At 44.1% G+C, this 18,020-nt stretch overlaps 1 non-coding gene across 1 annotated transcript; it reads left to right on the plus strand.

Annotated features, from left to right (window-relative positions):
• The first annotated feature begins 12,556 nt into the window (after window positions 1-12,556).
• On the plus strand, window positions 12,557-12,682 carry LOC129670499 (small nucleolar RNA SNORA24). Its single transcript, XR_008719223.1, has one exon. It is a non-coding gene; the product is annotated as a small nucleolar RNA SNORA24 (small nucleolar RNA).
• The last annotated feature ends 5,338 nt before the right edge of the window (window positions 12,683-18,020 follow it).

Raw genomic sequence — 18,020 nt, forward strand, 5'->3', positions numbered from 1 at the left:
GACTCTACTGAGTAAATTGCTATGAGACTACTTTAAAACCACATGGGAAAAAAAAATGAATTAAAATATTCTAAAATGACATCAGAAATTAGACTAATTCTTTCAATTCTCCAAATTTCTATACCTTATAGATGTTTTGTAAAAGAAAAACAGAAAAGTTAAATATATCTTCCTCACCCTCGACATACATTCTTTCCAGAAAAGATTTGATGATGTAGTTTGGGGTTTTGGATTTGGTCTTAAGAAAATGTTATTGTGCTAATCACTGTTTTGTTGCTGTGAAGAGACACCATAATAAAGGTAACTCATAAAAGAAAGTATTTAATTTGGGGCTTGCTTACAGTTTCAGAGGTTTAATCCAGTATCACTAGGGTGGGGGCAAGACAAAAATGCAGTTCTGGAGAAGTAGGTGAGAGCTACATCCTGCTTTTCAGGCTGAAAGAGAGACAGACACTGGGCTTGGCATGGGCCTTTTAAACCTCACAGTCTACTCCCAGTTACTGACTCCAACAAGGCCACACCTCCTAATCCTTCTAATCCTTTCAAATAGTGCCACTCGGTGGTGACTAAGCATTGAAATATATGAGCCGATGGAAGGAGGAATTTTTATTCAAATCACCATATTCTGTGTTTGAGAGAGAAAATTTGTATCAGAACCTGAGATTTGAAATTAAATAATAACAGGGAGAAAAAAAACTCAGTCCAGTGTTCCAAAATATATGTAGGGAAGATCAGATAAAAACTTTTGGAAGTTGGGGCTGGAGAGATGAGTCAATAGTTTAAAGCACTACTGAACCCCAGGGGTTCAGTTCCCATGTGGTAACCTTCACAACCATCTATAACTCCAGCTCCAGGAAATCAGGTCTTGCCTTCTGTGGGTGGTATCATTCCTTAGGCAGCTGGTCTTGGTTAATATAAGCAAGCTAACTAAAAGGAGCCTATGCATGAGCCAGCAAGCAGTAGTCCTCTGTGGTTTCTACTTCAAGTTCTTGCCCACACTTAGATCCATGATGAACTGTGACCTAGAAGCTGAAATAATTCCTTCCCTTCCCTAAGCAGCTTTTGGTCAGAGTATTTTATCATAGCTACAGAATCAGACTGGAGACGCTGCAAGCTGACAGGTACTGGGTCAGGAATGAGCATCAGCTTTTGCAGTCAAAATTAATGAATTATCTACAGCAATGCTGAGAGGCCACAACCATTCTTGCAAGGCCTTGTCCTTATGTTAACACAGCTGACTCTTCAGAGCAACTGAAGCCACATTTTCAGAAAAGTGGTCTGATTGTAACATAAGCTTATTAAAGCACAAAACAATGCCCCCATTCCTGTGATGTCAGTGGAGGAAGAGACTAGAAGCATATGAATACACTAGGCAGAGAGACCATCAGCTCCCTCAGCAATTATTCCATCCCAGAAAATCCTAGAATACCAAGAGAGAAAGGATCAGATTTTAACTTGCTGGTACTTAGAGGTATTTATAGGTGCATCTGTTCAGGCTTGGTTAGCTCCCAAGGTCAAATATCCCTCTCATATTGACATTCTTAGCTTAAGTCCCCAGAATTCCACAGGGCCACTGCAGTAAGTCACAGGCTTCACCCTTGCAATCCACAAAGCATGTTTTAGGTGGAAAATTAAAACATCAGCACCATAAAATAATGTATTAGGCACCACAGACTAAGCAAGCAATACAAAGGGAACCTTTACAATCAAAGTCTTGTTTTCTTTTATGGAAAGGAAAATGGATGATGCCCACATGTACACAAACCATCTGCTCAGACTTTCCGGAGATGGGAATCTGACCACTCAGTGTTTTCCTGTATACTAAAGAAGGCATATTGCTGTTAAAAAAAAAAAATGTTTTTAATTTAAAAAACAAGATAATTTTTCAAACTCTGAAACTTTGTTAATATGAAAATGAAATACCTGCGTTGGGCTATAGAATTTTCAGGCTGCATTTGTACAAACTATAAATAAATTTCCAAATGCCTTTTGGCACATTTCCACCCTACTGCAGCTGCCAGGGTTGAGAGAGAAAAATATCAAAGCTACAGAGGTAAGAGCACAGCCAAATACCACCAGTTTCCCCTGCTAAGTCAGGGCATAACCCCTGATGCTCGCTAGCTTATGAGGAATGATGGTAAGAAATGCAGCTAACATGATTAAAACCCAAGTCGAGAGCGAGAAATCGGAATGCATATTTAAACACTCAGGAACTGGGGTGGCTTCCAGAACAAATAGGAGTGTTCTAGAAGTGACGAGGAAAAACATTCAACGTATCTTAACAAGTAAACTTAAGGTAATTCTGTGAACCTGAGAAAAGGAAAGTCTTTGTTTAAAGAACACACACATTCTAAGAACCCTAAGATCTCCAACCATGGAAAGATTGTGTGGATAACAGGATCATACCCCATTGCAAATGTGTCACTGTTCTATGTGGGCCTGTTTTAATAAGTATCCCTGGAAATTAGACTCTCCTGAGATATTTCTACCAGACAATTAGACATTATTGCTAATTGGTAACAGTCATCCACACAAACCAGTTTGAGTGATTCTGTCTGTTCCTGTCCTTTTTTTTTTTTTCTGTCTTTCATTATGACCATCTGCTACCATCCCACAAAATAATATCTACGAATGTTGGCATTCTTGTTGGGAAAACAGTGCCCAGCAGAAGGTTATTAGAGCACTAATATCTAAAAGTCCCAAGGAGAAGTAAAGGACATTCTACAATGTCTCCTTAAACAAAGTAAACCAATATCTAGATAATGTCTTGTTTTCTTCATGGCCACTATGTTAGGTAGGGACACTTAGGAAATCTGAACAGAATGATGCAAAGTCAAAGTTGTCCTTGCTTTTGCTAAACCATGTTCAACAGGCAAAATAGCATGCTCTATAAGCTCCCTGAAGGGCCATGTTGCAAGTGCATGTACACACAGAGAGAAAGGGAGCTTGACCGTCGGCAAGCCCTCAGGCAGCCATCACTGAACCTCAGCTTCTTCCTTCACACACTGAACTTTAGCTGGCTTCCTTTTCAACCTCAACCTTTCCCCAAATGGTGATACCTATCTAAGGACAGAATCAATCTGTCCTACTAAAGCTATGTTGATATCCATCATGAGACCACGTGTGTGGCTGAACCTGTTGGCTTTGGGAGCACAGAATAGGGAAATCCTGTGTGCCAGATATCTCTGAGATAAACGTTTTTACGTGTGAAAAAGAAATGGGGAAAATGTGACTAGGTATCAGTGTCATTTCAAACATCACGTATAACCGAATGTGATCATTGCATGCTAGTTACAGATTAGAAAGCCATACACTTACAATCTATAATAACTGAAAATGAGAGTGGCAGAGCAACCCAAAGTTCCTGAGGAGTTCCCCAAATCATTCGATTTTCAAATTTCAATCTCCCTTGCTGTGGTGGTTTGAATAAGAATGACCCCAGTATTTGAGGGCGTGGTCCCTGACTGACGAACTCTTCAGATTAGGAGATGTGGCCATGCTGAAAAAGGCTTGTTACTGGGGGCGGGCTTGAGGGTTTCCAAAGCCCATACCAGATCCAACCTCTGTCTTTCTCTTTCTCCCTCTCTCTCCTGCTTATAAATAATACATAAGTTCTCAGCTATAGCACCATGCCTGCGTGGTCATGGATTAACCCCATGTAAGTTTAAATAAGTCCCCAATTAAGTTCTTTCTTTTATAAGTTGCCTTGGTCATGGTGTCTTTTCAGAGGACCATGACTAAAGCATATGCTAAATATAATGAAAAACTAACCCGCGAAATTGTGGAATGATCAAAAAAAAAAAAAAAGCAGGCTGTAGAAACATCTAGAAACATACTAGCTATTCTATGATCAAAAAGGAGGTCAGGTTGGTCGATTGATATTGTTCCTTTACTGGGAGGGTGCTATGGTCCAACTACGTTCATCCACGTATGTGTAAACCAGTGATTTCCAAACTACTCCAAAAAGAGATCCCATCATTTTGAAATGCTCATTATCTGTGCATTCATTAACTAATCAACCCAGTTTGTTATTGCATTTGCTGGTGTGCATTACAAAACACATATGGATAAAACTGCTTTTAAGTTATTTAATGACGACATAAATCATATATTTTCAGTGTCTGGCTCTTTCCTGCTTCATGCACCCCACAGTGCCTCTCAAAGTACAATGATGTAAAGCAAGGGTCCCTGTTGTTGGTGCCAATCCGTGTTTCGGATAACTTATTTCAGTGGAAAGGGATTACAGACTTCTCGTTAAATCATGTTAGACAGATCATCAGTGTTGTCCACTCCAAGTATGACTCAGAATACAGGAGACACATCTACTTCACAAATATCCTCTTGGTGCCTCCCTTGTCTCATGTTAGCTTCTCCACTAACCCCCCCCACAAAAAAAAATATATGTTTTCTTACTTTGTGAATGCCAGTGTAGTCAAAACTAGAAAATATAATCTTCAGTCCCTTAAGTGGGCATGCATAAACTTCAGAAAGGTACAGCACGAGGAAAATGAATGGTACACAGAGACCGCACATTAACACCACCCAAGCCTGCGTGGTGACCCTCCCAGTATTCCCCTGGGAGAGTTCCAAAAGCCAGAACCAAAAGTCAGTTGACCCTCGGCTAGTGAGGCTGCTGGCGCCCTGATACATGTCTGGAACATTTTCTTTTGCAATAAGAAATGCCTGTGGAAACACTGGTATTTCTTCCCCAGAGCCTGCTTTGGAGGTCAAGGATACAGACCCTGCAGGAAGATAAGCCATGTGGTTCCCTGAGAACCTGACCTGTTCGCATGGTGGGTCAGGGTTATGGGCCAGGCACTCAGATGCCTGGGGATCCATCAGTGAGACCAGTGGGAACTTGTGGGGAGCTTAGGGGGTGAGAGCTTCTTCAGAAAACTCCATTTCTCATCATGGTGACTCGCTCGTTCTTTGTCCTCTGAGTGCCAGCCATTCGTGACCTCAGAAAACACCACTGGCAGAATTTGTACAATGTATGGACACCTCCACAGTGAAAACATGCTCTACTCTCGGGTCAAGATAAGGTTAATCTTAAAGCTTCGGTTATTCTGAGAGGCGCTTCCTACAGTTGCTTGGGGATGAAAGGTCACGGCGTTGAGCCACTCAGCTATCCTCATGACCTTGCAATAATTGGTGGTCCTTCCGCCTGCTGTAGCCCGGATGCTAAGGGGAACAGTGGAGCTCCTTGCTGCTTCTTTGATCTTTGTGCCTTGGCTGGGACCACTGAGCTGCTATCACAAAACACTAGACACTAGGTGTTTCAAACTGATATCTCTTCACACAGGGCCCTGCTTTTGTGACCTTCAACTTTCATTTCTTCCACAGAGGTCTTAGCCCGATAGGTAGCCACATTTAAAGGCTTAGATGCAGGAATGTTGGAGACACACATTCAGCCTGTGGCACAGTTCACTGACTCTAACAAGTATTGGGGTACCTCCTCTGTACCTGGCATCATAGCCAGATTGTTGCTCTTATTCTACAGGAAACAGTAGGTATGTTTACAGGAAACAACAGCGTATGCGTACTTAGTTGAGTGTGTGTGTGTGTGTGTGTGTGTGTGTGTGTGTGTGGTTGTAGTTGTGTTATGTGTATGAATGCATATGTACACGCACAGACATGCACGTTAAAAGGAAAGCTAAGCTGGGTGTGGTGCCTCGGGAAGCACAGACAGGAGGAGTTTTAGTACAAGGCTAGCCTGGGATATGAAGGGAGTTCAAGGCAAAACAGCACCAACAGACTTAAGAAAGGATTACAAGGCTGGCTTGGTGAACTAAGGAGCTCACGGGGGCGGGGGGGTGTTAACTCCCAGGAGCGTGTGTGACTCAAGGAAGCTGTATAACTAGAAAGCTCTCTGAGCAGCCCAGAGGTAGCTATACTTCTGGGGAATTCCCATGGACAATGCCCAACAATGGAGTCACTAAAGAGTCTCCAGGACACTGAAAATACCAGAGAGTCTTGCGCACAGCAATGGTTGTCTGTTTAGATACCTCTGGAAAAGAGAGAAAGTGGGTGGACCACCAGAAGTCTCCCCTAGCCATCCTGAAACTCCGTGAAGGAAAGTGATCAGACCCAGGCTCCTAGGGCTTTCGTGTTCAGGATCAGAGCCACTCTGATTCAATAGGGCATGGGTCTCACATCCAGTCCAAAGGAAACAGCTGCTCAACACTTGGCAACATCTGTCTCCAAATGAAAATAGGCCTGGACACACGGCCCCATGGTAGAGTGTTTGCCTAGCATGGGTACCGCCCAACAAATAAACAAAAAATGTGGAGGGGATTGAAATGAATTGGGAAGGTGTGTGGGATGTGGGCTCTTTCAGAATAGGGAAAAGAAGGGCTTTTCTGAAAGAAAGAAAAAATCTGGAATGGATGGCCCCAGATGCCAAGAAACAGGGGTGTGAGGATGGAAGAGGCTGGAGACGCCAGAGAGATATAGCAAGGTGTGAGGGGGGCCCTTGGTAGGAAAGGGTGCAGAGGTGAGTGTCAACTTTGTTGGAGAGCGCTGGGAGGCCACTGTGTGTTCCTTAGGGCAGAGGGCCAACAGATGTCAACACAGCAGGTAGCCAAACATAGCTGTGGACACAGCCCAACCCAGCAGCACGGACTCACTAGAAATGTTATGAGAGTTTGGGGTTATCTGAGTTGTGTGGTTCCTGAGACAAACCTTGTAGCGGACAACTGTTGCAGTGCCCGAAGGTTGGACACAACCACCTCCCTGCTGCATGAGGAAGGGATCACATCTGTCTCCAGGATGTGGTCAAGAGGAAAAAGGCTAAAGGAGAGGGTCAAGGACCCACACATCCAAGTGACCCAGAGAGGATGAGAAGATGGTGTTCATAATAAGGCTGGAATTCAGAATTCCCTCTAAAACTGGAGTCACCAGGATTTCCTGATGAAAATTACTGTGGGTTGAACAAGGCCAGTCTGGGCTACATTACGTCAAAAACCCAACCAAAAAAAAATAAAATTGTTAGGTTTTTAAGAATTAAGAAAATGAGATAAAAATGAATATCATGAATATATCAGACCAGTATACCTATGACGTCATGTCAGGATGCCTCCTGGTGCTGGGCTTACAGGCATCTGTCACCTTACTGGCAGTAATTCTCATAGGTGTGAGACTGTTCCTACAATAATAGGTATGGAAGACACTCCTTACGCAAGTGAAAATGGTAAAACCAAAGAGCAAGCGTAGGGTCAAGAGAATTTTTGAATCCTCAATGACTGTAGCTGTGCTCGCTCATAAACTTTTACACCAGTTGTTAAAAAGCTCTCCAGACTGATTCTCTTGCATCTTATTGCCACTTCTTCGACACATGGTGATGGAAAGGTCTGAAAATGAGGAGCTGCACAGTGTCACCTGTCCGAATACTTAGTCACTGCACCCGACTTAGTGTGGAGCAGAGAACAAACATAGGTGTTCATTTCTACTACCTTTTCATTTAAAAAAAAAAAAAAAGATTTCTTTTCTAAGAGGCCGTGAATTTGAAAGAGAACAAGACAAGGGATGTGGGAGTGTTTAAAGGGTGGAAAGGAAAGAGAGAAATGTTGTGATTCTATTATTCTCAAAAATAAAAAGTAAACAAAAAAGATTCACATTAAAAAAAAAAACATTTATGTGTTACGTGTGTGCCTGCTGTGAGTTTATGAGCATCAGGGTGAAAGGGGACTTTGGGGGTCGGAAAAGGGTCTGGGACCTGTGGGAGTTACAACTGGTTGGGTAAGCTGCCTGGTGTGGGTGCCGAACCCCAGACCTCTGCAAGAGCAGTAAGCACTCTCGGCCTCTGAGCCATCGCTCTAGCCCCTAGTTTATCATTTAAAATTAGAGGCTGGGGCGGGGCGCAGGGGAGTCTCACTAAAAGTTCCCTAGCCCTCAGTGTCACAAGGTCAACTTGCATTAGGCTGCAATGGCAATGGATAGCGCTGAGTAGGGCTACCACACAAGACCCCAAGCAGCAGAGCCTGAGGTGGGATCTCTGGACCTTTCTTGGCCCCAAGGGAAGGGTGGTACTTAAGTCCACCAGAACTTTCCCCAGACTTGGTTTGGGAGAAACTATGTCCCTGCCTGGGCTCCCAGAGCCGTGGAAGCATTAGCCTACAGTGATGTCCTAGGGCCTCAGGAAAGGGTCACAAGCTCTTGAGCTTGCTGGGCCAGAGTCTGGGCTTGTAGAGCCCAGAGAGGACTTGGGACATTGGATGGGAGTGCCAGACGGAGGAGACACAACAAGCTGGGAGAGGCTAAGGGCCAAGGCTTTCTGACCCGGAAGTGGCAGGAAGCAGGTATTAGAGGGCCTCTGAGACAGCATCACCTCTCTGAGTTGAGACTTGGAGCCTCAGCACTTCAGGGTCAGGGCGGGTTGCCGTTGGCGCGGTCATGGGCTCTGCCCCAGCGCGCCCACAGCCACAGCAGAGTCTAGAGACCACCTCACCCTACATGTACCCCCTTTCAGCCCCTCACACCCTTGCTCATCCCTCACGTACCCTCGTACATCCTAGTACCCCACGCAGCTTTATGCCCTGTGCATCCCTCGGGCCCAGCCTGGCCTAGTTGGGTGTATGGGTGCCAGCAGGCTCCATGAAACCTCCACACAGGGCGCCAGAGCCCCCACGAAGAGTCAGTCTGTCAGAATTCCAGGGATGAAGTAGGTGTCCCTGGGAAGAGAGTAGAGTCTGGACCTCACTTGGGTTTCCTGGCCAAGCAGGGCACACTGCCTGCAAGTCTGTGGCTCCTCGTGTCAGGCGTTCAGATGACTGTGGGTGGACATATCTTGGTGGCTTTGGTTTCTTGCTGTTTGCTTTTTGTTGTTTTTGTTCTCGTTTGTTCTTTAGCACTGGACTCTATAAAGGTTTGGGTCAAGAACTCGATTTCAGCTCATGGAAACCTGTGTCTGCTCTGCAGTTCCTTCTGGTATCAGAAGAAGGAGTAGGAGCTAGGACCCTTCAGAAGTTGGGAGCCCGCTGGGGGTGTAGCTCAGTTACTCCTCTTAGGAGCACTAGGATTACAGATGTGCACAGCAGCAACCACATCATGTGGGCTGCAGAGATTCAAAGTCAGGTCCTGACACTTGTGCCGCAAGCTCTTTATCTACTGAACTGCCTCTCCAGTCCCAAGCATGGGAAACTCCAAACACAGGCAGTATAAACACTCTTTCTTTGTGTTAGGTTTGTATTTCCACACAAATGCGTATGTGCATGTTTGGGAAACTGGCAGTGACTGGTTTCATAAAAGCAAGAAGTTCGGCAGGTGTGCCATTGTTAAAATTAGGAGAGCTGACCTCTTGGTCGGATGCATTTTCATGGGTTGTATCATTGGGAGCTGTTGGTGTTGGGACACCTGTCAATTACCTTAAGGGTGGTGGAGTTCTCTTCTTTGGCATTGTCACCTGTCATTGAGACATAACTCAGTGTGTGCCATATATATATATATATATATATATATAATTATTTTGAGCATATGTGATCCCTGCCCTTTCACAACCCCCACATAGTCATATTTAAGAGCAAGAAAAAATGGTGTTTGCATCGTGGCAATTTAAAACACAAAGCATTTTTTTTTACCACCTGTCAGACTCAAGGAAAGGTATAGAGAGTCACAAATAAGAGATTTCTAAAGTGCTCCCTGAGTCCAAAATTCTGTAAGTATGCTCAATAGTAATAATCCGCCCATTGCTCAATCTATGTCGTCTCTTCTGCCGAGCACCTGGGACGATTTAGATGCTTCCCGTCAATTAAACAACGAGCCTGGAGTAAAATAATCACGGACGCCAGGCAGGTTTGTGCGCAGCTCAGTAGCTTTCCCACTCAATCTGTGAAATATGTCTCTTGGTATTTTTAGGACTGAGGTTCAATCTGTGGGTTTGCCTATATGGGCAAGGAAGGAAATCTTCATAGTTACTCTGCTAAATTATTCATTCTTCCAGTGGACTTGGTCTTTAAACATCCTTAATGCCAGCCATTATTTTAATATCCTGAAGATAATTGCCTTGTTCCCAGTGGATTGAGTGACACATTACCATAATGGTTATTCTCTTAGCTTGTTTTTAATAATGAAGTGCGTCCCTGTTTACTGGTGAGGCAGACTGAGGCAGACTGTTTCCTGGGTGCTCATCTGAGGCGTAAATTCTGACATGACTCATCTTTTCTCGTTTGTGAACAACCCAATTCTGACATGACTCATCTTTTCTCGTTTGTGAACAACCCAAGATCCTTCCCCAGCAGCCTGGGCTGCGAGCGAAACTATGATATTCAGAGTGTTTTCCTAGACTGTGTCCTCCTTGGGTAACCTTTGCTTTTCATTTGTTCCACTGGGGTTCCTCAGGTCAGCTTCTAAGACCCAGCCCAGCAGCCCAGGCCTCTATGCCATCCTCCTTCTTTATCTATGTCACTTAAACTTTGCCATGCTTTGCCTGGGACTTGAAAGCAGCATGGCACAGGTAACAGCTCAGTGAGGAACAAATGACTCCATCTGTGTGGGGCAGTCATGATCCATGAAGCAGAGCATCCTGTCATCTTACTAAACGCCAACAGCCTCTTGCAGTAGATGCTGTTTCTGTCTCACCAAAAGAAAGCTAAGGTCCAGGGAAGGCGCTTAGTGCCAAGAATCGAACCAAGGCTATAGAGCGTTTTTTTCTGCATCCACATCTCTGAATGAAAAAAGTTTACATTCTGAACTAAAGTTTAGCTGCTCTCTCCCATTCACTAACTGGTCACTGCATTCTCCATGAGCTCCTGAAATCCTCAATGCTTCTGGCTTCTTTCCCTTAGTGTTGAAGTAAGCAGTCTCTCAAGTGATGGAATGGCATGTTCCAGAATGTTGGTTTCCAAGCACATAAGCTTGTCCTTTGTGGTGGTTCAGATGACACTGACCCCATAGGGTCCTATATAATGCACACTTGGTCCCCAGTTGGTGAAAATACTTGGGAAGGATTAAGAGGTGTGGTCTTGTTGAAGAAGGTGTGTCACTGGGGATGGAGTCTGGGGTTCCAAAAGCCCATGACCCACTCACTCTCTGTTCCTGTCTCATGCTTGTGAATCAAATGTAAGCTCTCAGCTACTGCTCCATTGTCATGTCTGCTGCCCTGCTTCCCACCATGATGATCATGTTCTGCTGAAACCGTGAGCCCCAGTAAATATTCTCTTTCATAAGTTGCCTTGGAAAGGAGAAGCTGGGTAAAATGATCAATTCTCACTCAGAGAGGCAAATGGGACAGACATTGTAAGAGGGAGAAAATGGGGAACAGGACAGGAGCCTACCACAGAGGGCCTCTGAAAGTCTCTACCCAGCAAGGTATCAAAACAGATGCTGAGAATCATAGCCAAACTTTGGGCAGGGTGCAGGGACTCTTATAAAAGAAAGAAGAGATAGAAAGATCTGAGGGGACAGGAGCTCCACAAGGAGAGCAACAGAACCAAGAAATCTGGGCCCAGGGGTCTTTTCTGAGACTGATACTCTAACCAAAGACCATGCTTGGAGATAATTTAGAACCCTGTACAGATGTAGCCCATGGCAGCTGAGTCTCCAAGTCAGTACCCTAGTAAGGGGAACAGGGACTGTCTCTGACATGATCTTAATGGCTGGCTCTTTGATCACCTCCCCCTGAGGGGGGAGTAAACTTGCCAGGCCACAGAGGAAGGCAATGCAGCCAGTCCTGATGAGACCTGATAGGCTAGGGTCAGAGGAAAGGGTAAGAGGACCTCCCCTATCAGTGGACTCGGGGAGAGACATAGGAGGAGAGAAGGAAGGGAGGGTGGGAATGGAAGGGGTTAAGGGAGGGGGCTACAGTTGGGATACAAAATGAATAAACTGTAATTAATATAAAAAATTAAAACAAGAATTAGTAGAACTCAAAAAAAGTTGCCCTTATCATAGTGTCTTTTCACAGAGACAGGGATGTAACATGGATTCTGGAGCATGTCCTCCTTGTCCTTCCTTTTCTCTACCTCCTCTCACACCCCATTACTTTCTCATCTTCCTGGCTCTAAGCAAACCTCACCTCTGCCCAGAGCATCCTTCTGTGACTCTGCATCATCCCAGCCCTTATGACCCCTCAAGGCACTGATTGTTAAGGGAGGTTGTTCTCTTTGTATCTCAGTCCACATATGGTGGGTTGAGTTATCTTCTCCTGGTCCCTGGGCCCCAACATAGTGTAGGCTCCAAAAGTCCAGAGCACATTTTTCCCACTGTTTTTATTATTGTATTCTCAGAACCCAGCACAGTGACAAATGGCACAGCTCCTGACTGGTGTATGTTTGGATGAATTATCTCTTATAAAGAATTTGTGTGACCGGGACAATATATCATTCTTCCTTGGAATAACCCAGTCAGAGCCCCATTCATCTCACACCGCTGAACAGGATGAGCTTAAATTATGAATGGAAATCCAAGAATGGTGACAGAGGACACGTGGCTGGCCTCAGACACTCAGAAGGATAAAACTTTCATCTGTAAGATGTTCCAAGTTCAGTTGATGGTATGGGTCATTTTCATACTGATAAGGAACCTAAAACTTAAAAAACAAACAAACAAAAAATAAAACAGACTCCAGGTATCATTGGGAGTTGTCAGCTATGGCAGCCACGCTTCCTAGCCGTGAAAGAATATGTTCCTGTTTATGGCAAAGCTGTCACCAATTGGTGTCCAATTCTGATTTGCATAGGTAACATTCTTCACTGTAAACACACACATTTATATATACATACACATGTATATATATATATATATGTGTGTGTGTGTGTGTGTGTGTATTCATATGCATATATATATATATGTGTGTACATATATATATATACTTTAAGCTGCCCACACCTGGATTGCAGCATAGAACATTCTGCTATGAGGGCGCATTCATAAATTTACTCTGCCCTCCATAAGCCTGGGTAGATCACTAACTTTCATGTGGAAAGAAACTGAGACAGACTGGCCTCCACCTCACTGGGAAGCTCAGGATGACCTTAAACTTCTGAGCACTCTGCCTTTACCTCCCCTGTCCTGGGATTACAGGTGTCCACCACAACACCCCAGTTTTTGTGTCATGTATTGGGTGGAACCTGGATTTCCTTGACTCTGGGAAAGCATTCTGTCAACTGAGGTATAAGTCCAGCCTTTCGATTGCCATTTTAATCTTCAAGCAGCCTTTTAATATCATTCACAGCTTACCAATTTTTTTTAATTAATTCCTATTAATTTATTTCATGTATATGAATGTTTTGTTTGCACATACGCCCGTACACCACACATGTGCCTGGTGTCGTCAGAGTTCATAAGATGGTGTCATATCCTCTGGAACCGGGGTGAAAAACAGTTGTGAGTCACCACATGGGTGCTGGGATTTGAACCCTGGTCCTCTGCAATGGCAGCAAGTACTATTAGCCAATGAGCCATCTCTCCAGCCCTCTCTTTTAGCAGTTCTTAAAAGCTTGGGATCACTAAATAGAAAACATTGCTGAGCACTTTAACACGACTATAATGGATTTGAGATATATTTCGAACATTGACTGATGTTTTGCACTCCAAAATGGTGGTGGTTCATGTTTAAGGACAAACATGAAAACTTTTCTCCTCTAACTTAGAAAGCATTCTAGAGCAGGGGTTCTCAAGCTTCCTCATCCTGCAACACTTTAATACAGACAGCTCCTTCTGTTGCGGTGACCTTCAAACATAAAACTGTTTCATTGCTACTTATAACTGTAACTCTGCGCATTATGAAGCATACTGTAAATATCTCATATGCGGGATATGCTATCGACAGGTTGAGAATGGCTGGCCTAGAGCATTGCCTCCACAAACGAAGAGCTCTTAAACAAAAATCTACCACCTACAGAGAAGTCGTGCTGAACTGCAGAGAACTCCACAGGCATCTGAGAGGCTTCTGACAATTCTAGATTGTTTAGATCAATGCTGCTCTGTTCTCAATCAAATGGCTGAAGATCTTACCCTAGAGTCTTTGATAAATTCAATATGCCTTTAATTTCTCCATTTTCCTCCGAAAGGTATTATATGTATATGTATGTATGTATAAGTGTTTGTATATGTATGTAAATGTATATATACATATATATAAAGGAGTTCAATAAATTTGAATCTAGCAAAGAGCAGAGATGATCAAATTGATTTATCAGGTGCAATAAGTATTTTTCCTTCTAGTACAAGCTAATAAAAGCCATGCCTGTATGTGTATGTGTGTGTAGGCATGCTACACACATACACACACACATACATGTGTTGACACAACCTAGAGTCAGCAGAGAGGAGTCTTAATGAGATAATTTCTAGGTCAGATTGGCCTTCGGACATGTATTTTGGGGATTATCTTGATTCTTAATTGATATTGGAAAAACCCAGCCCACTGAGAGGGGCACCATGGCATATTCTAGCCCCAGGATTGTATTCAAGTAGAAACTGTAATGAAGCAAGAATGAGTTCATCTCTCTTCGATCTTTACTGGGGATGTGATGCGACTAGATGCTTGCCTTAACTTCCCTGACATGATGGACCGTGATCCGGCATCATAAGCCAAATAGACCTCCCTATGCTGCTTCTGTTGAGCGTTTCATCACAGCAACAGAAGTAAAACTAGGCCGTGGTGTGTGTAATCACAACACAGCCACTGGGTTGCTCATTTAAAGCAACATCTACACGGTTGCTCTTTTACAGGGGGGAGATCATGACAACAGCAATTAGCAATAAGACTTGAGTGTGAGGTTTACAGAGATGGCAGACAGTTCCTTCAGCATCCCGATGCCTCTCCCCCATATAACAGAGAGATGAGATAAACATCCAGAAAACACATTTAAAAAGGAGTCTGCTGATTCGGCAAAGGCCGCCCAATTAAAGTTAAATCACCAGCTCACCGCAGTGGGGCCACCCTGAGTGCGCGTCCTCTGGAACGCTCTGTTTGCAATCCTGGCAAAGTGAACGTTGGCATTGAATGTCAACCATATCCAGAACCAAGAAGTGCTCAGCTCTTGCTTCAGAAACTGGCAAGTGCTCTCACGATGCTCCTGAGAAAAGTGCACAGTCTGTGCTCCACCGTAAACCCAACGAGGTTGACGCTCTTGGGGACAGGGGCTCATCTTCAGGAGTGGGCAGCTGTGCCCGAACTCCAGCTGGCTTACTGTGCACAGGTGTCCCGTGGGGGTGACATAGAAAAGACTCCTAAATAGAAACAGGATTGAGCTGGATCATGGGTACAGAATAGCTGAAGTCTTAGGCGTGGAACCCAAGCTTTCAGGCCTCCAGGGAAGTATTACCTGCAGAAAATGCAGAAATTGCTGTGGGCATATTAAACAAAAACAAAATGGGAAAAGAGAAAAGCAAGGGCTGATGGTTAATGGCGGCATTTCTCACAGAGTGTGCAAAAACTGCGGGCAGATAAAGCAAAGGCCTGAAGGCTTCAGAGCAGCCATGTTGGGAACAGCGTGCTAGGCTGCGGAGAGGACAAGATTAAAGGTGAAACTGTGGGAGGTCACAGCTTCATCACAAGGCCTGGCACCAGCCCCTCTATTTACAGGCAGGGGAACTTTGACCTGTAGGACCCCATCTCCTGTGCAATGAAGTGGGAATAATCAAAGACGCCATGAGAGAGTGCTTACTCCACTCCTATTTCTAATTAGTGACCTGTTTTCCTGATCTAGCAAAAATGTTGTATTGTTTGCTTGCACCTAATGCGAACCCAGTAGTTATATCAATACTACACATACACACACACACATGCACATATGTAGACAAACATACACACGTGCACACGCATACATATACACATACATTTGTATGCACACACATGCATCCATTTACAGCCACACAGAAACGCATACACACACATAGCGTGTGTATGAGTTGCACAGCGCTTGCCGTTACATGATACTGTAAAAATAATCGATAACACCTAGGCACCATGCAAAGCTAGCACTACCCCTAGGCTTATGGCGGTTGGGGATGGGGAGGTCTCTGCTGGCAGCCTCCATGAAGAATTTTGGAGGAGTGAAAGGGAAAATGAAAGCTGGGAGTTGGGGTGCACATCTGTCATCGGAACACTCGGAAGGCAAAAGGAGCAGGATGAGGATGAAAAGGAATCCAGGCTGCCTGAGATCCCCCTTCTGAAAAAAGTGAAAACACAAAACAGTCATTTAAAAAAAAAAATTGACAGGGGAAACAAGCTAGCAAAATAATGTTTGTACACCTGACTGAGACATTTAAAATGCGGATGTTCAAATTTTGGTCTTTTTCCTAGGAGATAATACTGCGGTCTGTCCGGTAATTTGCTCTGATCCAAAATCAACCAAACTGGTTTTAAAAGGTGGTACGTGTTACTTTTGATCGCGGGTTGCTCATCTGACTTGCTTTATTGTGCCTGATGTTTAGTTAAACATATGATTGCTGTTCACCAAAGCCTTTCACCCTTGAGGCGAGGTGGGTTTACAGAGAAAATCTCAAAGTAAGCAGGGCTCTTCGGAGAGCCAGCAGCTCTAGCAATAACGTCTTCGGGGGCACGTGCTCACGTCCCAGCCCATGGTGGCCTACCAGATTCAGACTCCTCTCTGCGTACTGAGCTGCTTTCTGTGGCTGTGCTAAACCCCACGACCGAAAGGACGAAAAGGTTTAGTTGGTTTGCACTTCCAGGTCACAGTCCATCAGTAACTGAAGTCAGGGTTGAACTGACCTGAAGTAGAAGCCACGGAGGATGTGACTTGCTAGTTCATGCTCCGTGGCCTTTCTTAGACCAGCCCACAGTGGGCTGGGCGCTCTCACGTCAGTCAAGACGAGGCCCACAGAATGTCTACAGGCCAACGTGGAGTTAGCCCAGTTGAGGTTCCCTCTTACCAGATGACCATCAAGATAACAATAAACCTGACAGCGCTTCTCCAAACTTCCCTGCCTCCTGCCTGAAAGAGCGAAACAGCACCATCTCTTCCCTCCAAGGCTGTGAGCCATCTTCGTCCAGGTGCCGAGTTCAGGACTGCACACAGTTTTGTGACCTCAGCCGCGGCTGTCTGGTTGATGTGTGACTTCCTCAGTATCTCTATAAAGAATTTAGCTCAGGAAAACATCTAACATTTGTGGAAGCTGTTTATGATCCCCAGGCGCATCTTGATTTATTGATTTACACAGCCAGAGCTACTCAGAGCACTTTCTAAACCACTAAAACGCATGCTTCCTATTTCAAGGAGTTTTTAGAAACCTCGTTGTGGTTTGTTGGTTTGTTTGTTTGTTTGTTTGTTTGTTTGTTTTTCATGACAGGGTTTCTCTGTGTAGCCTTGGCTGTAGTGAACTCCCTTTGTAGACTAGTCTAGCCTCGAACTCACAGAGATCTGCCTGCCTCTGCCTTCCAGAGTGCTGGGATTACAGGCTTGCACCACCTCGTCCTGCTCAACCTCACTTTTAGTGCGTTTCTGTCTCCTACTCACCTACCTTCGATTTTTACTTCTCTACAGAGTTTCTGGGTTCCATGCTGTGTATCAAACTATCTAGAACTAACTTATAAACTGATGACACAGAAAAAAGTTTTGAAGTTCTTTCCTAATTTCTTGCTTGATCAATTTTTTCATTCACTGGTCAGTGGATCAGCTTCTGTGAGTTTATAAACCTTCTGCTGTTGAGATGCACCTTTAATCAACTGGTGGTCAAGTAAAATGCAGGGGTTTGTTTCCATTTTCTCGTACCTGTTGAGAATTGCTTAGAGTCTACGTCAGCCAATTTTGGAGAAAGTTCCATGAGGTTCTAAGGAGAAAGTATATTCCTTTGTGTTTGGTTCAAATGTTCTGCAAACATCTGTTAGGTCCATTTAATTTATAACATTATTTTATCTCCACCATTTCTCTGTTTAGCTTTTGTCTGAATAAACTGTGTGTTGGTGAGAGTTAGGTATTGAAGCCTCCCCCTATCACTGTGTAAGAGTCAATATGGAATTTTGGCTATAGAAGAATTCCTTTTATTAACTTGGGTGCTCATGTCTGTGAGATATATATATATATATATATATATATATATATATATATATATATATA

This window comes from Psammomys obesus, unplaced genomic scaffold (assembly GCF_907164565.1).
Source record: "Psammomys obesus unplaced genomic scaffold, mPsaObe1.curated_primary_1811, whole genome shotgun sequence".
Taxonomy (NCBI): domain Eukaryota; kingdom Metazoa; phylum Chordata; class Mammalia; order Rodentia; family Muridae; genus Psammomys; species Psammomys obesus.